Raw genomic sequence first — 25,779 nt, 5'->3', positions numbered from 1 at the left:
TACAGTCTCACTTATATGTAGGATTAATAACGACAACAACAACAAAGATCAAACTCACAGAATCATAGAGTAGAAAGGTGGTTGCAGGTCTGGGGAAGTTGAGGAGGGTAGAATGAGGAGGTACTGGTCAACGGGCACAAAGTTGCAATCATATAGGATGAATACGTCTAGAGGTGTAGTATACAAGCATGTTGACTGTACTTTGTAAAACTGTACTGAACACTGGGAATGTGCAAGAGAGTAGATATTAAGGGCACTCATCACACACATAAAAAATGACAATTAGGGGATCCCTGGGTGGCGCAGCGGTTTGGCGCCTGCCTTTGGCCCAGGGCGCGATCCTGGAGACCCGGGATCGAATCCCACGTCGGGCTCCCGGTGCATGGAGCCTGCTTCTCCCTCTGCCTGTGTCTCTGCCTCTCTCTGTGTGTCTGTCATGAATAAATAAAATCTTTTTAAAAAAATGACAACTAGGTGAGGATATGTTAATTAGCCTGTCTGTAGTAATCATTTCACTATGAGTATGTATATCAAATCACCACATTTTATACCTTTAAAACTATAAATTTTTAAAAAGATGTATTTATATATTCATGAGAGACACAGAGAGACAGAGACATAGGCAGAGGAAGAAGCAGGCTCCTTGCAGAGAGCTCGATGTGGGACTTGATCTTGGATCCTGGGATCACACCCTGAGCTGAAGGCAGACACTCAACTGCTGAGCCACCCAGGCGTCCCGAAACTATGTATATTTTTAAAAGAAGAAAAGAAAGCCAGTTCAGAACAAAGCTAAGTGATACGGATGTAGGATAAAAGATGATGAGGTCAGCGGGTAAGGTGATTTATTTCGGGGCGCACAAAGGAAGAGTGGGAAAGATCACATAGAGCCTTATAGATTGTTATAGGGGATTTGGCTCTTCTTCTGAGCAGAAAGGGGAGACATCACAAGATTTTGAGCAAATTACTAAAATTATGTGATTTACATTTTAACACACTGCTCTGTTGAAAAAGACTGCAGAGAAGTTGCAGCAGGAAGACCAATTGGGAGGCCCAGTGTGTTCAGGCTCAAAAGAGGCAGGTGGCTTCAAGTGGCTGTGGAGGAGGTGGTGAGGAATGATTAGCATTTATACATACTGTGAAGGAGGAATTGACCCAATATCCACTGCTGACAGATCCACTGGGACATGTGAGAAAAAGGGAGGAGTCAATAAAGGAGAAATAAACGTGATTGGATAGATGTTAACATGCTTAACATAGTGCCTGGTAAATAGAAACCAGTAAATCAATATCAACTATTATTATTGTCATTAGTTGACATGACATTATAAGTGTCATAACACTTCCTGTTACGTATGTCATGGTAGGTAATGTATGGAACCTGCAAGTAGTACCTAACATACAGTGTTCATAAAACTATTAAACTCTGAGAGGTCCCAGGGAGTCTGTGGCCTCACTCCAAGGCTGGGTGATGGGCGGGTGAAGAAGCTTTAAGCCTAGGAGACAAATTAAATGACTTATCCAGGTCCTTGCTAGGGCTGTTGAGTAAGATCTGCAATTGGCCATGCTCTTTCTCACCCAGGACTTACAATCTGTTATCTTCTAGAATACTGTTTTTGTAACATGTACTGTATATTTTTAGTAAGAACAAACACATATTTAATGCAGAGAATTTAGAAAACATAAAGAAAAACTTTAAACTTCCCAGGAATAATATCACCCTAATATTTTTCTGAGACATAGACATCTTTTCTTTTTGTTTCTTTTCTTTTTTTTTTTTTTTTGACATAGACACCTTTTAAAAGCTAAAACTAGGGTCATACTACACATACGGCCTCATTCACTTAACAATACCTTGCTTGTTTGACAATATACTTCCACAGCATCATTTTCAATGGTACATCATGGATGAATCACAATTATGTATTCCCTATTGTTCAACATTCAGGCTATGTCTAATTTTTTGGTATCATAAGTGGCCCTGTGATGAACATCATTACCAGTATCTTTGCTCACAGCTCTCATCAGTTTCCCAGAGGAGCTTTCTAGAAGTGGCGCTGCTAGGTCCAAGTTCATTTTTAAAGCTTTCGCTGTATGTTGCCACAAACCTGACATCGATCATCTGGGATCACACATATTACAACTGAGGACCCATCCAGTCCCCTGGGCTCCTCCTGGAGGAATATGATAAAATGATAAACTATAAGGAACTGCAAGTCCAGTCTTTATTTCTTATTGGAAGCTGTGAAATCGTTTTACCTCTATTTGCCAATGCTTCCATTTGCTAAATGAAGCTACAGCACCTTCCTCCGGGCAGTGAAAACTAACCTTTGAAAAGATAATGACTTCCCAAAGCACACATTATTTAAATCAAAGAATTCTTAGAGACCAGCCCGTGTCCTTATAATTATCCTTCATCTAGAGAAGCGGGGACAAATCTCCTTCATCTTCCAAGCCATGTTTTTCCTGTTTTACTTTTAATCCCATCTGGAGCTGTACTGACCTCAGAACTGAGAACAAGGAATCCCAGGGCTCGGGAACTAATTGTCAAGAACAGCACACTGACCCCCTGTCTAGTGTGAGTGAGCATTTTTAGCCGGGAGGCCAGGGAAGGAGGCAGAGGGCTCTTTCAGCCGCAAGCACTTAGCCTGGTGTTGAATAATGGTTGTGTTGAACTTTGAGATGGTGGGCTGGGCTGAGCCAGCCAACCCAGGGGGGATGCCCCTCATGCTCACCCCAGACAGGGGAAGGTGGTGTTGGGCCACCTCCAAAGGGGCGCCAGGAGACAGAAGGGAGGAGGAAAGCAGAGGCGGCAGTGTTCTCAGTAACCATGGGAGCGGCCCTTCCTATACCTCACCCCTGGGCCACCCTTGAGCCTGAGACCCAAGTGAGTCGACATCATTGGGCATCCAACTTTTCTGCATCTGGCTGACAAAGCAGGCCTCACAGAGTAAGCCAAATTTCCTCATCGTGGTTGAAATGAAGCCATTTACTTGGATGAAGCAGAACTGGAGTCCAGGACTGGACATTTTCCTTGTCCAGGTCACATGACCTCCAAGGACTTGCTGGATAGCAGGGCTTCTCCAACACTCAGAGTCACCCCAGGGCTCGTAGGCCGTGAACTTCACAAACCCTGAGCAGATCATGTGAGGCATGGGAAGAAGACTCCCTAGCCCAAACTCAGAAGTTTCTAGGAAATCTCTTGGAAGATAAATTTGGATTCCCTTGGTAACCCTCTGAGTTCACCCAAGCACATGGCTTTTATAGGATTCTAATGGGACCCACAGTTGTTTTTTTTCAGGTGGAGACCACAGAGGCACCTGCTTGCATGAGGTCACTTCACCCAAGGGTGCGATAGATGGCTCCTCTGACTGCATAGCTGCCATCTTTTCCTGAGGAGTGCTCAGTATCCTCCCTTTTGGGTTCTCACATGGACCATATCCTGGGGGTATTGCTCCTTGAAGCACAACCAGTGGTCCTGAATGTGACCCAAGGTCCTGTGGAGACCACAGAGACTGCAGAGATCTGAGGAGCCACAGGCATCCATGTCATCATGACCTCAGGGATCCGTCCCTCAGGGAGGCTGGCTGGATGTCATAAAAATTAATTAAATCACTTAAATTGACTGTTGGGGTGTTAACCTAGAGCAGGCACTGACAATTCCTCAGACTTTGAAGGCAGTGAGAGGTCATCTGAGTCATTGTACAATGGGTCTCGGTGGAAACTAAGTAAAAACAGGGAGGTGCAAGTCTGGCCCACTCCCCACTGAGTCAGAGCAGGCCTCCCTCTGGGGGTCCGTCAGATGTGGGTACTCCTTCTCCCCTGTGGGGCCTCACATCCCACAGCAGCTCACTCTCCTACATGAGAGGACAGAGTGAAGACTGCTCAGGAATCACCGAGGGGGGGGGAGGGGGGCCTAGCTCTTTCTTTGTTGGTTTTATTCTCACAACTCCATTTCTGAGCAAATGCACTTTTCTTCCTCCGTCTACTTCCCCTCCTTTCTTTTACTGTGCTTTCTCTTTTTCCACATCCTACTTGAGAAGTAAAAGTTGGCAAAACCCAATTACCCAGTAGGCAGATGGTTATATTCTAGAAAAGTCAGAACCACCCAAGAATTGTTCGGAAAGACTCTGCTATCCTATCATATATATTATCACATACACAGAGATACATATCAGGAAACTCATACCATTGTTTAACTTGTTGATACTCTCTTAGTGATTTAGTTTTTCATTTGAAATATAGAAGTGTTTATGGAAACAAATACTATCATCTTTTCTGAACTTAGAGCCATTAAAGTCCTTTGGGCAAGGGTGGTGAGTTTTGAGAAGCTGAGGTCAGGGTTGGTAGAGACAGGAGACAAGCTTTCAGACCTAAAGGTATGCCCGAAAACTACAATACTAGTAGGGATTGCTGCTAGATCTGAATGTGGCAGCTTCTTTGGGAGGCAGCAGTGCAGTGTGGGGTTAAAAACACATATTTTGTGGTCACACAGGCTGCGTTCAAAACCCAGCTCTGACATTTATATCCGGAGTGATCTCAGTGAGTTATTCAGCCTCTCTGAGGATCAATTTTGTCATTTATAAAATAGGTGGTCCTGAGGACTAAATGAGCTCACATGAGTAAACCACTTGATACGTTAAGTATTAGTAAATGATAGCTAGTATTTTGCAACATCAATTTTAAAAGCAATTCTGTTTGTGTTATTAAGACTTGCACATGATAAATTATGCCTCCTTTAAAATGTTTTCTTGTATCGTTTTATTTTTTTAAATCCTTTTGCTCTTTAGCAACATAGAAAGGCCTGCCTATTTAGGACTGTTAAATAAGCCCAAAATAAGCTCTTAGATGAAGAACTTAAACCTCAATACAGGTATAATTTATTAATTTGCTGAGTTGATGGAATTATTATCATCATCCTGGAAGCCAATTCAGTTAATATATCAATTTCACCCATAATTTCAACAAAGAAGAAAAAAAAGACCAGAAAGAGTGAAAACACTGTCCCTACCTCGGCTCTGTTAATTATCACTTTAAGTTGACTTAGACCGGAAGCTGGAAAGGATGGGAAGTGAAAGGTAGCTGACCCATGATGACAGAGGGGTAGGAAGCTGGGGGAAGGGTTTCCGTCTTGGAAAAGACCGAAACAAGAGCTTCCACGGAAGTAAAGATTCACACAGGAAAGGCCTGGAAAACCAAAAACTAAGGAGTGGGCTCCCACCGTGGTCCTGATCCCCCGATGGTGACTGATAACCTCCATTGTGTCCAGGCCTAGTGCTTCCGGGCAGGAAGTCCCAGCCCCCACGCCAGGATCAGGCCAGCCTGGGATCAGGTCCTGTGGGGGCATCTCACCATCACTTCTCAACCTCCTGAGTGGGGTCGAGTTCAGGCTGCCTTTCCCAGGACCTCAGGGGGTTCTGGGGTCAGGGCTGGTGCAGGCTGGTGTGGAATCTGGCTTCATCTGTGTGGACGCCAGTGGTTAAAGCTGGGCCTGGAGGGGAGAGTGAGGGTGCTGCCTGAGGGAAGGGGTGTGAGGAGGGTGAGGAATGAAAAGTGAGAGAGAAGATACAGATTTTCAGTTTCACAAGGTGGCTTATGTTTGGAGGACACAGTGAGGTCAAGGGTCAGAGCAGAAAGAGATTTGAAAGTTAAGACAGAAGTCTCTTTCCCCCATATTTCAATTTTTTTCCTCATTTTAACTTTAGATTTGGGCTAATTTGGTTAATAACTTAGGACAAAATCAATCTTGAGTTTCCACCAAATCTGGTTACTTTAGTGACAGTGATGGTGAACCTTGGAAGCCCAGGTGAGCCTCTTCCGGGGGTCCTGTTGGTATATCTTAGACACATATTTGGACTAGAATCCCAAATAAATAGGCATTAAAATGCTTGACCTACGTTCACCTCTGCCTATGCATTTTTAGAGATTAGATAAGAGAATTTGAGGGAATTTTTATCAATAAAAGTAATGAAGATAACAATAATAGTAACAAACATAGACAATATTGTTCTAACTGCTTTATATATATATAAGAACCCATTTAATCCTCATACCAACTCTTTGAGATAATGAGTAATATTTCTGATATATCATCAATAATATCATATATGACATATATATATATATAGACATAGAATCACAAGAGTCACATGCTCCACCAACTGAGCCAGTCAGGAGCTCCTCATATCTTAATTTTAAAACAAGAATCAGGGGTACCCAGCTGGCTCAGTTGGTGGAGCATGTGACTCTTAATCTCAGGGTTGTAAGTTTGAGCCCCATGTTGAGTGGAGAGATAGCTTAAAATAAAATCTTAAAAAAAATTTTTTTAATAAATAAATAAAACAAGAATCAAACTTTGATAACTGCTTTTTAAAAATGACGTTATTGTTTTTTCTGATTAAAATTTATAGTTGTAGGGAATTCAAAAAAAAAATTTAAAACATCACCAAGAATTAAAACTGCCTATACTCTTGCCACACAGAAATAAGTACTATTAACACCTTAATGTATTTTCTTTCAGACTTTTTTCTATGCATAAATGTATATACATTACTGAGCTAACACTCTACATATTATTTTGTAACCTGCTTTTTCCCCTGGACAGTATATCAATAATGTGTTTTTATGCCATGTGGTATGCCATCATGGCGTTTCCATAATTTATTTAACCAACTCCCTACTGTTGGACATTCAGTAATTACCCTCTTTTCACTCTTAAAAATAACTCTGTGATAACCACAGTAATCACCACTTCTTTGTTTTTAATCACCACTTCTTAAATATGTATTTTTATCCTGCTAAAAAAAAGGAGGGGGCATTAATGTGACAATTATCCAAGAAATTCTAAGTTTGGACAGGAGGTTCTAAGAGATTCGAAAGGCCATCTAAATGCAGCTTTCAGGTCTCCCTGGCTTAGAATGCTCACCCTGACGCAGGCCGAGGCGGCATGGAGTTTTTATACATTCAGCCAGCTTGTTTTTGCAGAGGCACCTACTGTCTGCCAATCACTATTTCAGGAGTAAGATATATCCAGAGTATTCCCGGAGTCCAAGCAGTCCAGCTGTGTGACTCTGGGTAAGTAATTTTACTACTCTGAACCTCGGTCTCCTCATCTGTGAAATGAAGATAATGGTACCTGCCTGGTGGATTGTTAGGAGGAAGACATGAGATAATACAAAGATGCCCTATAGTGCCTGATACATGTCAAGTGCTCTACCTACTACTATTAGTTCCAACCTGCCCCTTTTGCTTTTACTGAAGACCATCTGAAGCTCCAGTTCCATCCCTCAATAGTTGCAAGCTTCTGGGCAGCCCGGGTGGCTCAGCGCCGCCTTCAGCCCAGGGCCTGATCCTGGAGACCCGGGATCGAGTCCCTCGTCGGGCTCCCTGCTTGGAGCCTGCTTCTCCCTCTGCCTGTGTCTCTGCTCCCCCCTCCCCTCTCTCTCTCCCTGTGTGTGTCTCTCAGGAATAAATAAATAAAATCCTAAAAATAAAAAAAAAATAGTTGCAAGCTTCTCTTTCCACACTTAAAAGAATTCTTCTACTCTCCTCCCACCAGCAGCCTAACTGAGGCAACTGCCCGGCCTATTATGGCTTGAGTGGTGCACACTGTCAAGGAAAAAAGAAACACAAAGTTGACCGATAAGAATACAGAGTTGAGCGGGTAGCCTTCCAAGTTATAGTAGATACTTGATTAGTCTTGAAACTTAGAGTCAACAAAACCCAATTGCTTCAGTTTACTCTGGACATCGAGATTTCCTCTGCGACAGAAAAGCCTGCCCCGTGCCTCACAGTCCTTAGAGTTCAGTTTACATTTTGAAACTCTAAACCTTCCAGTTACTCCTCTACAAATTGCATCTGCTGTGACCCACACAGTGACGCGTCCCTGACGCTAAGTGAGAACAGCGGGAGGAGCACAGGCCGCCTCCTGGCAGTCAGGGAATTTTCCATCTCCCGCGGTCAGGAGCTAGCGGGGAAGGCGCGAGGGCCACGCGCGATGCCGAGCCACCGAGCCACCGGCACGGGGCAGGGTTCCCTGTCTCCCCCTGCAGCATGCCAGCCCCTTGCCCGCTGCAAAATGTTCATTCTCATTCCTTGACAGGCCTTCAGGGATAATCTCCTTTTTTTTTTTTCCTTCTTTTTTTTTTTTTTTTTTTTTTTACCGTAACTTGTATTATTTAAATGGCCAGAGTCAGCCCAGTCCCCAGCTAGCTGCAAGGTGCTGCTGGGGGGATGCCAAGAGGCTAGCATGAGGTCACAAGGGGCCTCAAATTAGCTTAAAACCTTCTCCGCTATTTATCCTCACTCTTTTAAAAACGCTGCAAACTGTGGGAAAATCAAAGGGGCTCTCTGTAATCCCTGAACATGTCAATGAGGCAGAAAATGTGACTTTGGGGGAACCAGACTGCGGAGTGATCGAAGAGGCAGCACGATCTAACAGGTGGAGGATCAAACTGAATTTTCTGTTCCTTCATCCACCACCAGCAGGGTTCTAAGCTGCTGGACACCTCACTTGCCAATGCTTGTCTTTTTTTTTTTTTTTTTTTTAGTTGTCTTTTTTGTAAAATGAGAATCACACTACTAGGTCCTCTCTAAAGTCCTGTACAGGGTTTGATGAAATATTTTTTTAAATGTGTTTTTACATCTTTATTGGAACTGAGACAGCTAAGTGCATTTATTAATAATATGGGATTAATGCCCATTATTAATGTCCATTAATAATATGGGCAGAGAGTACGAACAGACAATTCATAATAAAAAATACACATAGCTAATGAACATTTTCAAAGAAAGTCAATCTTACTAATAATTATGATTTTCAACTTGTCCAAACAATAAATCTTTTTAAAAAATGTTTATGCCAAAGAGGTTTTTAAAAAAAAAAAAAAAAAAGTTCCATGGAGAGTTGAGATCATCCTGCTTACTTGGAAGGTCATGGAAATACAGGTAAACCTCTAAATGAGGCAGGGCCTAAGCCGCGGGGGACCTGCTGTCCACAACCTGCCAGGCCCTGTACTTCCTGGGGACTCAGCTGGTTTTGTTTGCTCAGAGCACCAGTCCTTTCTACTGACAGCACTGCTTCAGCACCCACTCACCCCTGACCCTCAGGCCATTTGTTTGGGGGATGCTGGCCAAGCCCTGGTCAGCTCAATGGAACCTGATCCTGGGATTTTGTCAGAATTATCAGGAAAGTGAGGTTTCCTTCTGTAGGCACTAAAAACTGTAAGAAAACATCAGAAAGTAGAATGGTGCCTGCCAGGAGGTGGGGGTGGGGGTGGGAGCCAGGAAATAAAAGGTTGTTGCTGAATGAGTATAGAGTTCCCATTCTGCAAGATGACAAAGTTCTGGGGATCTGTTGCACAACAATGTGAGTACACACTATGTGAATATACATGACTAAATTGTACAATTAAGATGATTAAGATGGCAAATATCATGTTTTTAACCACAGTTAAAAACTTTTTTAATTACAAAAGAAGAGGGGCACCTGGGTGGCTCAGTGGTTGAGCATCTGCCTTGGGGTCGTGATTCCGGGGTTCTCAGGGAGCCTGCTTCCCTCTGCCTATGTCTCTGCCTCTCTCTCTGTGTCTCTCATGAATATTAAATAAAATCTTTAAAAATAATTTTTTTTAATAAAAATTTTTAAAAAAGAAAGAAGGAGGGGGCACAGGAGGAGGGGAGGCAGGAAGGCAGGTAGGAAGGATCGAAGGAAAAGAAAACCCAGGGCCAGGAGGTCCAATGCCCCATGCAGAAGGTTTAACTAAAAAACAGAGCCAATACAGGGAAAGCGAAGCTGAGAAATTGAGTCCTGATAACTTTGTATGAGTTTCTGAATCCAGTCATGCCTGAAGCTCATTCTATCTGTGGACTTTTTGTCATTATTTTGGAAGTGACACCTGTACAAGGTTTTAAAAGTCAAATCATATTACAAGATTTATAAACAACAACCACAGAAGTCCCCTGCATATGCCTTCCCATCTCCTTGATCTTCCTCTTAAGTGTTATCTGAGAGTCTGTATAGTATTTATTTCCATATTTCTAACCAGTAGGGTTATATTGCTACCTCCCAGGTCTATACTTTCACATGTGATCTACTGACTTTTTCTACAGAAGGTGAGGATTTAGCACTATTGCTCATTACCCTCCATCCTACTCCATCCTTCCAAAATAAAGTTTTGCACTAGTTTTCCTCTTACTATGCAATGTAACGTGGTTACATTTCCTTCTTTCACCGTTCTTTCTATACGTAGTACTTTCCTCCCCTTTATCCGTTGCTCATTTTTCACTACCGTAATTTCTTCCTACAGTCACAAAAGCATTGTAAAAGCCTCCGAATTCAACTTCCTTTTTTAGTTAAATGCCTGATATTTTTTCAGTTCCTTTTTTTTTCCTACAGATGTTCCTTCCTGGAAACTTCCATCTGCCTGTTTCAATCCGGACTAGTTAACTTCCAGGCCTGCTGTGAAGCTTCCTCGACTTTCTTTTCAGCCTTTCCTGTGGCAGTCACTTCAACGTGGCCCTCAAAACTGATCCTTCTTCTCAAACACAAAGCTAGCTGATTGGTTTATCAGTTTTAGCTGTTGGGATGTAAGCAGAAATGATGCTCATCACTTACAGAGCTGATCCGTAAAACCTTCTAGAGAGATCCTCTTTCTCTTCCCCAGGCTGACGTTGGAAGCCATGCACTGAAGTTGGCAAAGTCTTTTCCGAGCCCAGAATAACTTTGTGGAGCAGAGACCTGTCCCACTCTGCCATCTTTTATTACAGATTGCATTTTATGAACAAGAGTTCACTTTTTTTTAATTCCGTTTAATTATTCCTTTTTAAAGCATCTGTTTTTCATTTCATTAATGCAATATCATCTATTACCCCTTTGAGGACATTGAAAGGTTTTGGGTTTTGGTTTCCTTTTGCTTTCTGCACTCTCTGTTTCCTCCATATTCTTTTTGCCATTTACCTGCTTTCATAACTGTCTTTCAGTTTGAGTTTATCCCTGGGTATGTGAGTATCATCATTGACTCTGACCATATTTGAGAGTAAGGCACTAAAAAACTGACTAAAAGCTAGGTGACCACAGGTGAGGTATATTGCCTGGTAATCTGCATACAAATGATAAGGCAACTGGCTGGCCTTTTTAGTTGAGAACCCCCAAATCCCAGTATGGTGGGGCTGTTGGGGGGGAACAATCTCCCTAGAGATGAATTTCCTGTACAAGGCATTGAAGATGAACACGTGTATTCAATCTATTGTGTTTAACCAGAAGTGTGAACACATATTCATAACATCATGGAAAATATAAATCTCAACTTCCTATAGGTCATGTGAAAATTATTAAAATTAAGTCCATTTTTTTAGCACCATTTGCAAAGAGCCTGTAATATGAACAACAGCATCGCTACCAATACTTATATTTTAGGAATTTCCTGTCTTGACTCCTGCTTAGTCTCTGTAAGCCCAACTGCAGGAGTTCTGTGAGCTGAGGGGTGGGGAGGGTGGGTGGCTGGAGGTCTCACCATTCCGAATATGAAATCGCCCCTGTTAAGAAATGAGAAACCATAGGGTATATCTGACAGATCCAAATCATCAGTGAAAAAGCTAGAGAGTAGCACCCACGCTTTCCTGACACACTCCTATCCCACCTTTAGACTCTGCTCTCCTCCCCCTTCCTGGAAGAGGCCACTAAAGCCACAACAAGTTCTGAGGAGCATTCTCTTTCCTCTCCAGGCCTTTGCACATGTTGTATTCCTGGCTAGGAATGCCCTTTCCTCATTTCATCTGGCCAAATCCTCCTAATCTTGTGGAATCCAGCAGAGAACACCATCAAGCCCCACACCCAGCATCAGGCCAGATACCTCCCCGGTGTATCCAAAGCACCTCACATCTACCTTCATAATATCACTTAAACACCAGGATTATCATTGCCTGTGACTTTGAGCTCCCTGAGCATAGGAACTGAGCATTTTTCATCATTTTAGAACCAGTATTTCTCACAGTGCCTGACATATAGTAGATGTTCAATAGTGTGTGTGGAATAAATGGATCAATGGATGGATGATTCAATCAGGCTTTCCCTGGGGTCAGTCATGGAAGGCAAGCCCTCGTGTCTGGGGAGAAAAGAAGACCTGGAGTCTATCCAAGCCTTCACCCATACCCTGATGAACCAGAGCCTAGAGGTGCAAGAGCAACGGAATCAGCATAACCAAGTGCTAACTGATCTGGGTTGGCAGAAATGGGGGGTGGGGGGAAGATGTCAGAATAGCTATTTTGGATATTGATCCTAAAAAGGCAGAAAAGGGGAGACCACACAAAAAAAAATCATTATTACCAACCTGACATTGCAAAAAATTACAAAAAGGAATTTTGCAAAGAGCCTGTAATATGAACAACAGCATCGCTACCAATACTTATATTTTAGGAATTTCTTAAAAATCTGTACATGTTTTATCTCATTTTATTTTCACAATGTCTTATGGATTGGGTGCTTATTTATATTTTCCTTTAGATGAGAAAATCGAGGTGCAGAAAATTGCCCCAGGCCTTTCAGCTAGGAAGTGAGAGTACTAGGATTTGAATCCAGTCTCTTAGCCATACGATAATAACTCCCTCTCCTCTCATGTCCAGATCTCATCAACTCAACGCCTGCCCCAAGTTGACAGAAAGGAAATTCACCCCTTTGAATAGAACAGCAAGATTTCTGCCTTGGCAGCATTCCCAGCTGTGTTCAGTCCCACGGCCCAGGTACCACGAAATTTCGGTGAAGAGAGCTGAGAAGAAGGATCCAGTGGGAGGATGCTTTTACCCTCATCCCTTAACAAGTGAACTGGGAGACAGAATCAATGTAAAGGGAAAGGGGGAGAAAAAGGAGCCCTGGAGGGCAGGGCCACCCAGGCTAGCTATGCCTCACTGCAGAGCTGTTCCCTCCAGGCCTGCCCCCAGGGACTTGTTGGGATCAGATGGCTCTCAGATGATGGGCTTGGGTTTGTGGACCCAGGACCCAGGAAGAAGGGGCCAATAGCAGCAGGGAGCAAGTCAGAGCCAGTGACTCACCCCACATGGGGGCTGAGGTTCAGGAACACATCACAAGATGCTGAGACACGTCTCAAACACTTGCCAGCTGAGTCCATCTGGAACATGAGTTGGGAGCATGAAGGAGTGGGGAGACGAGGGGAGGAGCCCTAACCCTGCGGGTCACCGACAGCTGACTCAGAGCTGACTTCCAAGGCCAACGGGGATGGCCCGGCCGGCGGACCCTCCCCAAAGTGAGAGGTCATGAGAGCAGCCGGGCTGTACCTCCGGATACTTTCCCAAGGAGGGAGGGGGGAGGCAGCTCCTGGACGCCCCGCGGCTCCCTCCCCTCCCCCTTCCCTCTCCCTTCTCCTGTCAGGGCCTCCATTTGCTCAGGATGGCCCACCCCTAAATGTGGGCGGCCTAAGAAAGGAACTGCCACCAAAAATCCCTGGGGGCCAGCTTGTTGCTTTTCCTCTGAATCCTTTCAAAAGATTCAAAGCTAGGCCATGAAATCGTTCCCACTTGCCTGAAAACTTTCACACTTGTAATTACTGAATCTGTGAGGTGGAATTATTTATTTCAGGCCTGTCTTTCCTCCCTGGGGAAGCCATTTCACCAGGGGGTTTAGTCTTGTTCACCAGTGCCTGGGAGAGTGCCCAGTACACAGGTGGTGCTCAATACGTGTTTGATAAGTGATAAACTGTGCATGGATTTCTTGCCGCCCTTACAGGTTGGTATGAACAAAACTACCCCCACACGCATATCTCCATGCACGGGCCTTCAGATGCATCAGATGCTCTGGTTGCCCCCCCCACCCCCCACCCCCCCTCGCTCCTTCCCCACCCCCTCATGCCCCCTGACTAGGGCTTGGTTCTGCATTTGCAGAAACTGTAATTAAAGCTCCCCCAAGAGCCTGAGAGCTCCAGCCCATCATGTGGCTTGGGCCCCAGTTACAGCTCAGGTGTCAGGGGCCAGCCAGGCTGGGAGGGCAAGATCTCTGGAAATCATCTGGGGACTGAACGACTCGGATGAAGAATTTGAGAAGTTGGGGGAATCAGCTTTTGAAAGGAAATGTCTGTAACTCAGGGGAAAAAACAACGAGGATGAAGGGCGAACTGCTTGGCTATGAGAAAGTGTACTGGCTCCGAGTCAAACTGGCTCTCTTCCAGATTTTTATTTCTGGTGTTTGGTGGTTAAATAAAAAAAGCTTATAAACTTAACTCCAGTGAAGAAAAAATACAACTATTTCAAATATTGATCCTGAATAATCCCTTCAAACCAGGAGGGGGGGGGTAGGGAGTGGAAAGACCACCTGGTGTGCAGGGAGGGAGGGACCCAGTGGGGGAGGGCTGGGGCCAACCACAGTTCTGGCTGCAGAATTGGGATAGCACATCCCCTACTCCGAATGCCTATTTTATTGGTCACTTACCCACCTCCCATTGGATTTTAAGGACCAATGGACAGAAAGTCAATTTGCAGGCATGTGGCTTCCAGCAATGATTCTCAGCATGTCTAGACTGCTCTGGTACTAACACTTACATCTGACATTAGGTGACTCTTCCTCTCTAGGCAGAACTTATTTTTAACATAGAAATGAATTTCAAGTAACTATATCTGATCAATAAAAACGTTACAAATATTGAAGAGGAAAACTGGCAAGGGATGCGGACCCATAGTTCACTAGAGGACAACAAAATACTGATAAACACCTGAAAAGGTGTCCACTTCCAATAGTTGTCAAAGAAATGCAATTAAAACCATGAGAAACACTGTTAAGCCTTTCAGAGTAAAACAAATCTTGTTATTTGCAAATTTTAACTTTTGAAAAACCAGAATCAATTGGAAGACTATGGAACTGAGATCTCAGTCAAGTGACTGGTCACAATATTCTTATTAAAAAGCATGTAATAATATATATATATTATATATATATAATATATATATTTCTTCCTGAACACCCACAATAACCAGCTATAAAATAAAATTGAAAAAAGAGTCCACTCATAGTAGCAACCAAACAACAAAATTTAAAATGTCCAGTAATTAATATAACAAGAAATGAGGGACTTGTATAAAGAAAAGCATTCTGCTTTATTGAGGGACAATGAAAACAAAAGACCCACACATCTGAAAATATCCAGATGAATTAAAGATTTAAGTGTAAAATATGAAATCATGAAAGTCCTGAAAGAGAACATAAGTAATCATTTAATTTTGAGATAGGGAAGCCCTTCTATGAATGACCCCAAAGGCAGAAACCATTAGTGAAAAGTTAGATAAAAATGACAATATCCAAGAAAAAAGATTAGTTTCAATGTGTTGATAAATACCATAAACCAAACTAAAAGGCAAATAATAGACTAAGTACTACAAATATTAAATATTTTCTCAATGTTAAAGGAAAACCTATTGCTGGGATTACTTTTTGTTATGGAACATTTGTCAATATGTATTCTAAAGGAGCATTTGGGGGGAAGCGTCAATAAGACCTGGTTAAAGTTCTTATTTCTTAGCAGTAAATAACTCTGTGGGCTTTCTTTTAGCTCCCCAAAAATTATCAAGATCTTCAGGTCCTTAATGTCCTTCACGCATGCTGTTCTCTTTGCTTAAAAAATAAATATACTTTCTGTCACCACCATGAGCAGCCATGTCTCATTCTTCAAGCTTGAGCATAAATGATGTCTAATTCAAGTCATTCTTTACTGTGTTACTTAGCTCAACATGTGGATCTCCTCCACATTTATCAAAACCACACCTTGTAATTTTAAATGTATTTGTTCATTTGGGATTCAATACAGAGTGAGATCCCTAAGGGGAGCACAGGAAGATGTCTACCTGATACACCGGCATAAAGCAGTGTTTGGTACAGAGTTTGGCATAAGCCACCAGACAACACATGTTTGTGGGATGAATGAATAAACACTCGTCTGTTGGAGATGTAAGAGAAAATGAAATAGTCTTTGGGTCCTGGTGCTGCTGACATTCTAGGAATTGATTGACTGATTGATTGAATGTATGGATAGATGAATGAATGAACGGGCTTGGATAAGCCTTTCATGGTGTTATTCTGTAAGGATTGCCTATCTGGTTTTTACATCTTCCAGGGGACCAGAACCTTGACCTGAATCATGAGGTAGGGTCCAGGTATCTTTATCTACCTTAAACCCTGCCCTAGTCAATACCCACATGCCCCAGCCCCAAATCTTGCTGGATTCAAGAAGTGCAGTCCAACAAAGAAATTACTTGAGAAGGACTTTCATTTATTCCTCGTGTCTTGATATTTAAGAGAGTCCAATTCATAACCCCTGCAGGACTTCTCTTTTTTTCTCTAACCCAATCCCCTCCAGTCTCATAAGAATCTAAATCACCTAAATTAATCTAGACCTTTACCAAATCCCCACTCCCCTTCTTTCCCAACAATCCCATTCCCCACCCTGCCTCAAACTCACTCCCATGACCTCTTCCACTCCTATTTAATAGGACTTAATACCTTTATATTTTTTTTAATTTTTTAATTTTTTTTACCTTTTAAAAATCCTTTCCATCCCCTTACCTTTTGGTCTGTGTCTCTCCTGTCTTCAGAATTTGTCTTTAACTAAGTCCAGGAATAAGCCTGACTGAGGCATTCTCCTGGGAAGATAAGGGTAGATGCAGGAGAGCAATGATCTGGAAATTACTGGAATCTCTTTGGTGGCCTGAAACGGGAGATGGAGGAGAGGAGGAATCTCACTATTTATCGTCCATAAAATCCCTACATGCCTAAACTCTTCTCGAATCCCTCCCTTCAGACCTTGTTATATCTGAACCTTGGCTGCACCCTGAGCACTCAGCTGCTCTTACTCTTCCTACATTCTCTCACTATTCTTTGAAGCCTTCCAGCTCTGAAGCTTATGACATCGGATGATAATGCCAAGGAGCTCTCCTTGTTATGGACTGGTCCCTCCCTGCTTATTCCTTGTCAATCTCTCTCTCTCTCTCTCTCTCTCTCATTTCTTTCTCATCTCTCTCATCTCCCAAATGTTGGAATGCTCTGGGGGCTGTGACCTCTTCTCTCTCTACAGCTAATCCCTAAAGTGATATCCTCTAATACCACAGATGGCCCATTTACCCATAAGCTAATAACTCCTAAGTTAATATCTCTGTACTCCGACCGCTTCCTATACTCCAAACTCATGTATCAAACTGCCTTCTCACCTCTCTGTCCAAATGCTTAACAAAACTCTTGACTTCCCCTATGTTAAAAATAAAACGAGAGGCCCAAAATGGAGCTGCTTACTTAGCATAAGCCCCACATCTCCAAACCAAGACTTAATTACAGTTTCAGCTCTTCCAGAAATGGAATCTTAAACCAATCAATCAGGAATCGCCTGATCAGCACTAGCTAATCTCCCTTATGCACCCCTGCCATCCCTGAAAGGAAAGTCACCTTGCAACAACCAACCTGCTTCTTTGCCCACTGTACCTCGTTCCCGCTCCCTTCTGCCTATACTTCTCATTTTGTGCAGCTCCTCAGAGCTCCTTTCTATCTTCTAGACTGGATGTTGCCTAACCTATGAATCACTGAATAAAGCTAATTAAGACACTTAGTTGAATTTTGGTTTTTGGCACCCACAAAGCACCTGTCCTTACAGTTCATTTCCATCCCAGAAAACATACCTTCCATCTTCTGTTGCTTGGCCCCCGAGTCATTCTTGACCCCTCTCTCACACCCCACATTCAACCTGCCCAATCTCGTCATTCCAGAATCTACCTGCTTCTCACCACTTCCACCGTGTCTTCCGGTGTCCAAGCCAATTCCTTTACGCCTTGATTAGGGCCATAGCCTCTGAGGCAGACATCCAGCAGCTTCTCTCCAGTGTGCTGTTTATGTCTTGGGTTAAACACAGTGTCCTCTGGGTCCTCCTGAAGCACAGAGAGCTGTGGGGTTTTCCAGCCTTACATAGTGTAGCCACTCCTGCACACCAGCTGCTCTGAGCCTTTGGGTCCCTCTTCCACCATCTGCCACAGCAGTTTTGACATTTCGACTTTACTTAATTTGGGACATTGCCTTCTCTGAGCGGCATGTTAGCCCTACTGCTCAGGGCCCTTGTGGGGTGTCAGATGCTGCATCATAGGAGAACACTCCCATACCGATAAACTCCCTGTGGCAAGAGAGTGTGACTCCCATGATCACGCCTGCTGGTATTCACAGTCGTGGGTGATCTTTCCCCTTGAGTGTGATCCAGGCATGTGCTGGGGTACATGTGATTACGCTGCATAAGATCGTAATATCCATCTTGCCAGAAGGCGGTCTCCTTTGCTGGCTTTGAAGAGCAAGATGCCATGTTTTAAACCACATTAAGGAGAGGGCCTTAGGCAAATAACTGAAGGTAGCCTCTGGCAGACAGCCTCCGGCAGACAACCAGCAAGTAACCGAGGCCCTCATTACAATAGTCTGCAAGGACCTGAATCCAACCAACAACCATGTAAACTTGGAAATGGATCCTTCTCCAGCTGAACTTTCTGGTAAGATCCCACCCCTGGCTGACACCTTGATTGCAGCTTTGCAGAGGATCCAGCTAAGCTGTACTGGAACTCCTGACCGATAGGAACTGTGAGAAATAGAACGGTGTATTGTTCTAAGGCACTAAGTTTGTGGTAGTTCTATTATGCAGCAATAGAAAGCTAACACGCTTACTCTCATCCAGTCTTAGGTTCTGCCCATTATCCCTCCCTTGATCTCGCACTCCCAGGATCCAGTCCCATCCACGCTCTCCCAGCTTTTATCAGTACACGCTGACCAGGTTTTACAGCTCCTTTCTTCCCTTCGTAGGCCCAGAACTTCCAAGCCAGGAGTGTATTGTCGCTTGGCCCTGGTTATTGGTTTTATTTTTTTTTTTAATTTTTTTAAAGATTTATTTATTTATTTGTGATAGAGATAGAGAAAAATATGGAATGCTTCACAAATTTGCGTGTCATCCTTGCACAGGGGCCATGCTAATCTTCTCTGTATCGTTCCAATTTTAGTATATGTGCTGCCGAAGCGAGCACTGGTTATTGGTTTTAACAACTATCTGTTCCATTTTGCCAGAATCTATGAGTTCTCCACCAAATCTCACCACCTCCCTTCCTACCAATGTAGTTTCTATTCCTACCAAGAAAGGGCACTTCCATTCTTCCAATCACTCAGGCCAGAAAACTGGTGTCGTCCTTGATTTTGCATTTTCTCTCATAAACCACATCCAATCACTTAGCATATATTATCAGATTTTCTTTAGAAGTGTGTGCAAAATCTGACCCTTTTCTGCCAACTTTGCTGCTCCTATCCTGGCCTAAACCACCACAGTTCTCATCAGTACTTTTGCCAAGAGCCACTTCATTTGTCTTCTCATCTCAGTTTCTTCTCTACAGCCAGAATGATCCTTTTAAAATGTAAGATCATATCTTACAATTCAACACTTTCCAGTGGTTTCCTGTTTCATCCAGAATAAAATCCAAGGTCCTTGCCAAGATTTAAGACTACCTGCTCTGGCACTCTCCAACCTCTAACTTCCTCTCTTATGCTCTCTCTTACCCAAACATGCCAGCCACATGGCCTCCTTGCCAGTCCTCAGCATCCCAACAATACTGCTTCCCTTCAGCCCTTTGCAGTCCTTATTTCCTCAAAGAGAGTTAATACCCTTACCCCACCCCCACCCAGCATACACACACTTTCTCTGGGTCTCTGCCCAAATGTGCTCTGTGTACGTGTCCCCTCCCCTTATCCAAAAGGTATTTCTTACCAGCCTAACCTACTCCCGCCACTGTTACCCTGCTCTATTCTTCTGCATAGCATTTGCTTATTTGGTTACCTTCCCCTCCAGAATACAAGTTCTCTAAAGGCAGGTCTACTGTTCATGATGTGTCCCCAGCACCTGACATATACTGAATGCTCAGTAAGTATTCTTTTGGGGGGCACCTGGGTGGCTCAGGTCATGATCTCAGCTTCCTAGGATTGAGCCCCACTCAGCGGGGAGTCCAATTCTCCTTCCCTCTCTGCCCTTCTCCTCATCCCTGCTCTCAAATAAATAAATAAAATATTTAAAAAAGAATCACAGGGGGCAACAGGTAGCAGCAGAAACTGGTACATCAGCTGCCTCTTTTTTGCAGTCTAGGGATTTCCGATCTTGTATTTGTTATTGTCTTATTATCTCATTCAAAATATAGTTCTAAAACCTCATGGCTTCTACCCAGACCAACAAGGTTTATGACACGGCACAATCAAACCCCTCTTCCTTACCCATTTCCCAAATACACATCCACATCCACACCCACACTCAACTTAGCAAACAAATTCCTCACAGAACACACTAAGCCAACCAAATATATAAAAATCTATATTTACAAAAAGATTAGGAGGAGTTTATGCATTTCACAAAAGGACCCTTTGCTTTGGAAAAGGATTTACCGCAGGAATCCTTTAAATAACTAGTTCACTAAATGAGTTTAAAACAGGATTTGGCTTCAAGTATCTCCCCCAGAAAAAAAGAAGGCTATATTTATCAAATATCTACTTATGTTCCAGTCACTGGGCCTGCACCATCAGCCATTATTTTATTTTATACTGATATTCTGTGACTTAGTGAATTATACCGGGATTTATCTAGTTCTTACATTAGTGTATTTGTATCTTTTGAGTTTCTTTGAGTTTCTTTACTCTTTTCCAGGAAAAATATAGAAATATATAGCACGCTGGGGTCATTTAGTTTTGAGGGCAAGTAAATTTTACACACCACAAAACAAGAGAATTCTCAAAAGAAGAGGATGAGCTTTGAAATTAGCTGGCATCATTTGGATTGTCATGTGTAAACCATGTGATCTTGGACAACTTCCTTAGGGGCTGATTTGAGTCTCAGTTTCTCTACTGATAAAAATGGACATAATGCCAACCAGCTCAGAGTGACCAGAAGAATTGAATGAGATGTATAATGAAACCTAGTCCAGTGTTTGGTACCTATTGGCAGCTTAAAGAAATGTTACTTTCTATCTCCTTTCCATGGGATATGACATATAACACTCAATGTAAAGGCATGTGAAATGCCTAAGAAAAGGAGAAAAGTATTCATTAATTACCCAGTCTGCATGACATGCTTACCATGTGCCAGGCACTGTTTAAAGCTATGGGGATACAGTGATGAACAAGACAGACCCTGTTTCTCTTAGAGCTTCCATTCTGGATAGGGAGATACTGACAATAAACAAACTAAGACAAATGAAAAATATTAGTGAGGAATGAGTGCTACACAAAGAATTAAGCCTGAATGATGTGATGGGGAGAAGCTGGGTAGGTTGAGTGATCTGGGGAAAGCCTTTCCCATGTGATACTTGAGCTTGGATCTGAAGAACAAGGAGTAGCCAGCTGTTTGATGGGGGGTGGGGTAGCATTCCAGGCAGAAGGACTGTAAACATAAAGTCCTTCAGGCAAGAAAAGGCTCACAGAACATCATGGCTAGAGCATAGCAGGTGGGCAGGAGAGTGATGCTGGCTGAGGACAGAGATGAGGAGGGGTCAGATCCTTAGGGGTTTGAATGCCAAGATAATCACAGATAAAAAGGCTAATCTCCTTAATATGTAAAGAATTTTTAGACACTGAAAAGGTAAAGGACAGCAACACAATAGAAAAAAACAGGCAAAGGGCAGAACAGACAGTTCACAAAATAATACATGGTCTTTATATATGTATAAAGACATGCAGCTTGACTCATAAGAAAAATACAAGTTAAAATTACATTGAGAGACCATTTTTATCCAACAGATTGACTAAAATACCAGATGTGGATGATGCATTCAGTTGGTGCAGCTATGGGAAAACAGACTTTGTTGACAGGAGTGTCAAATGGTGCACCTTCCTTCTGACAGGTGTGAGGTGACAACTCATTGTGGTTTTGATTTGCATTTCTCTGGTGATCCATGTGATACCACCTCACACCTGTCAGAATGGCTAACATAAAAAACACAGGAAACAACAAGTGTTGGCAAGCATGTGGAGAAAAAGGAACCCATGTGCACTGTTGGTGAGAATGCAATGGGTACAGCCACTGTGGAAAACAGTATGGAGGTTCCTCAAAAAATTAAAAATAGAGCTGCCATATGATCCAATAATGCTGGATATTTACCCAAAGAATATGAAAACACTAATTCAAAAAGATATGCACCCCTATGCATTATTTACAATAGCCCAAATATGGAGCAGCTCAATTATCCATCAATTGATGATCTGGTCTACATCTTCTTATCTGGTCTACACACACAGACACACAGACACACACACACACACACACAGAGGAATATTACTCAGCCAAAAAAAAGAATGAAATCTTACCATTTGCAACAACATGGATGGATCTAGAGAGTATAATGCTAAGCAAAATAAGTTGGTCAGAGAAAGACAAATACCATACAAATTGAAGAACTGAATTCCTCATTTAAAAGGTTATTCAACAAACCAAGAAATAAACCAAGTGCTCACCAAAAAGGGCAGGTGAAACAGATTATGGTATATTTCCACAGAATAATTCTATATGGAAAAAGAAAAGAAAAGAAAAGGAATGAGAAACTGCCTTGTATTCTGATATGGAAACAAAATATATGAAGTGAGAAAAGCAAATGCAGAACACCTACAGTGTGTTACCATTGTGTATGTGATAAAGGAGAAAATGAGATAATCTCATTTGCTTGCATTTTCTTTAAGAAACCTGAAAAACTTGTAAAATTGATTGCCTATGTGAAAAATAAACTGGGAAGACACAGGAATAGGGGCCAGACTTACTTGTACATACTTTTTTATATCACTTAAATTTTCAAATCATCTGAATTGTATTTTTTTATTTTTTATTTTTTTATTATTTTTTTAAAAGATTTTATTTATTTATTCATGAGAGACACACACAGAGAGAGGCAGAGACACAGGCAGAGGGAGAAGCAGGCTCCATGCAAGGAGCCCGATGTGGGACTCGATCCTGGGTCTCCAGGATCACACCCTGGGCTGCAGGCGGCGCCTAAACCGCTGCGCCACCAGGGCTGCCCCTGAATTTTATTTTTATTCAAAACTTAAAAACTAAAAAAGTGAACGACAAAAAAATGAATAAACAAGAAAACCTATTGGCTGAGCTAAGAACCGTTAAGGCCTTGATAAGGAATTTGAAATTTATTCTAAGTGTGTTGGGAAGTTGTAAAGTTTTACATGAGGGTTTGACAAAATGTAGCATATTTTAAAGAGAATGGCCTAGCGCCACATGAGGATCAGACTGTAGTGGGACAAGAGGGACACAGAGGTCTGTGAGTGGGGCAGGAGTCGGGGGTGAGGAGTGGTCTACGTGAGAGGCCAGGATGTGTTAGATCAGACTGAGGTGCAGAAGGAGAGCAGCAGAATGTGTTTTGGAAGTGAGGTCAACAGCACTTGCTGATGGAAAATAAGGAAAATAAGAGGCTTGTGCCATGAGCAATGGGGTGCACAATGGTGCTACCAGAGCTCAGAAAGGAGTTAAAATGACTCACAGATGGGGCAGTTCCAAAGGTTCTATGGAGAAAGGTGTATACCAGCAGAGCCACGAAGGACCTTATGATGTGAGGAGATGTTAACAGGGTGAGAAGTCCCTGCAGGTGGGTAGGAAGGGAGCCCTGGGCAGGGGGCAGGAGGAGGGCTCTCCCCTGCAGAGTAGGTGGGTCTCCTAAGAGTTGCTTCCATTTTTCTTCACTGAAGGTCAGCTCAGACCCACAGGTGTGAAATGACTTGAAACCAAATCTTATTTCTATGACATACTTCTCCTGCTTCCTACACTTCCTGCGACTGTTTCCTTGCAGTAACTAGAGTTTCTATCACACACATTGGCATTCTGAGAATATACTGAAAGGGAAAAATCAAGCAGGCAAAATGGGGACTGGCTGGCTGGGTCAAAGATTTGTCATTTTTGCCATTTGCTCACAACAGCTGATTTACCTTCTCTTGGAACTGTGGTGGAGGAACAGTGGAATTCCCTGGAGTCCCGTTGGATGCTCCAGCAGATGCTTCTACTTTTAAGGCTAATTGATAGGCTAAGAAGGTTTTGTTTTCACCTTTCCTCTTCACTTAAGGTTTGATAACTAGATTGCCTGATGGAAAGACTCACTGGCAGATGTTGTACTTATCTTGAATCAAGACCTGTGACTCTAGAAGTGTTTCTTTTTTTATTTATTTGAGGGAGAGAGAGATAGCATGCACAAGCAGGGGGAGTGGCAGAGAGAGAGGGAGAAGCAGACTCCCCGCTGAGCGGAGACCCCCAACGCAGGGCTCCATCTGAGGACCCTGAGATCATGACCTGAGCCAAAGGCAGGGGCTTAATGAACTGAGCCACTCAGGTGCCCCCAAGTTTGTGTTTCTGATGAAGAAACGACTTGAAGCTCTGTTTTCTACTTTTAGGGTATATTCTTATTATCTGGGTTGGGTTTTAATACCAATATTTCGGTCTTCACTCTTTCTACCCTTCCCTTCACCAAACAGAATCCATGTGTTTTTCTCTTTTTGAAATTCAGCATTATTTCAACACTCTTGTCCAGTGCACTGTGTTCTCTGCAGGAACTATGTCATAGGCAGTTTATGAACCAGGATGAGTAACAGACCAGCATAAGCTGCTCCACCCAAATTACTTATGAAGACTTTTCAGCCTTGGATCTTTGATCGGTCAAGTGGAAGGAACCAAGTTGGGTTTTAAAGCTGAGACATTCTTGTCCTTGCCCATCCTTCTTGTACAGATGGTGTGCTATAGTCTATAAAAGATCATATTCTGGGGCAAGAAAATATCGAGAATATGTTAATAAAAAAGAAAGCAGAAAATGGCTGAGATGTAAGTGTGTGTGTGTGTGTGTGTATGCACACTCCTGATCCTCGTTTCTTTTTTAGAGTTCATGGGTGACTGGGTGGCTCAGTCTGCTTCTCCCTCTTTTTTTTTTTTAATTTTTATTTATTTATGATAGTCAGAGAGAGAGAGGCAGAGACACAGTCAGAGGGAGAAGCAGGCTCCATGCACCGGGAGCCCGACGTGGGATTCGATCCCAGGTCTCCAGGATCGCGCCCTGGGCCAAAGGCAGGCGCTAAACCGCTGCGCCACCCAGGGATCCCTGCTTCTCCCTCTTAACCTCCCCCTGTGCTCTGCACCCCATCCTCAAATAAATAAATAAAATCTTAAAAAAAAAAAAAGAATTCATTTCAGTCATGTGGATCTACTTGAAAGTTTTTTTTTTTTAATGAAATCTCAGAGGCGGTAATTGGAGATAATTAAAAATCAATTTGAGCTATGACATTTTATGGAGAGGTGATATCATATGAGCTTGATTATATGTGTGAAATTAAATCTGCATAAAGGGCAGTGTTCAGTTCCTCTGAAAAAGTTTAGAGAAATTTAGACACAAATGCAGCCAATATGCCCAAACTCAAACTTTAGACCATCAGCATCTATAAAATTTAAACCAGTCACTTGCACATTTTTAAACATATCGTGTTAGGGAAAAACAATGCCAAATGGGTTTGGCTTGTTTTGGAACAAAAAAGACTTCTGCATTTGTCTTAAAAATGTTATCTAGTAATATTTCTTCACTTTACAGAATTTTTATAACCTCACAAGTAGGCTGGAAGAAATAAATACTAATGCTGTTTGATTAGCTGATATTAATTTTTCCATGAGCCTTTATGGGGAGGGAAGGAAGAGGAGGAGTAACAGAAATGAATTTATGTTTAGCCAACTCGGGCTGCTATATCAAATACCACAGACTGGGTGGCTT

At 42.7% G+C, this 25,779-nt stretch overlaps 1 long non-coding RNA gene and 1 other non-coding gene across 4 annotated transcripts in view; both read right to left on the bottom strand.

The window, feature by feature from the left end:
• LOC111096400 overlaps positions 1-18,156 on the bottom strand; it is a 49,453-nt gene extending 31,297 nt beyond the window's left edge. The window contains exons 1-2 of one of the 3 annotated variants that reach the window (XR_005361252.1): positions 17,756-18,156; positions 16,559-16,700 (exon numbers count right to left, since the gene is read on the bottom strand). This is a non-coding gene — a long non-coding RNA (uncharacterized LOC111096400). The remainder of the gene's footprint in view (positions 1-16,558; positions 16,701-17,755) is intronic. The other 2 variants (XR_005361253.1, XR_005361251.1) reach the window with 2 other exon arrangements.
• A 772-nt stretch (positions 18,157-18,928) lies between these two features.
• On the bottom strand, positions 18,929-19,035 carry LOC119872448. The gene has a single exon (XR_005361521.1). It is a non-coding gene; the product is annotated as a U6 spliceosomal RNA (small nuclear RNA).
• Positions 19,036-25,779: the final 6,744 nt, after the last annotated feature.

Source organism: Canis lupus, chromosome 6 (genome assembly GCF_011100685.1).
Source record: "Canis lupus familiaris isolate Mischka breed German Shepherd chromosome 6, alternate assembly UU_Cfam_GSD_1.0, whole genome shotgun sequence".
Classification (NCBI taxonomy): Eukaryota; Metazoa; Chordata; class Mammalia; order Carnivora; family Canidae; genus Canis; species Canis lupus.
This window is presented reverse-complemented; position numbering and strand designations above follow the sequence as displayed.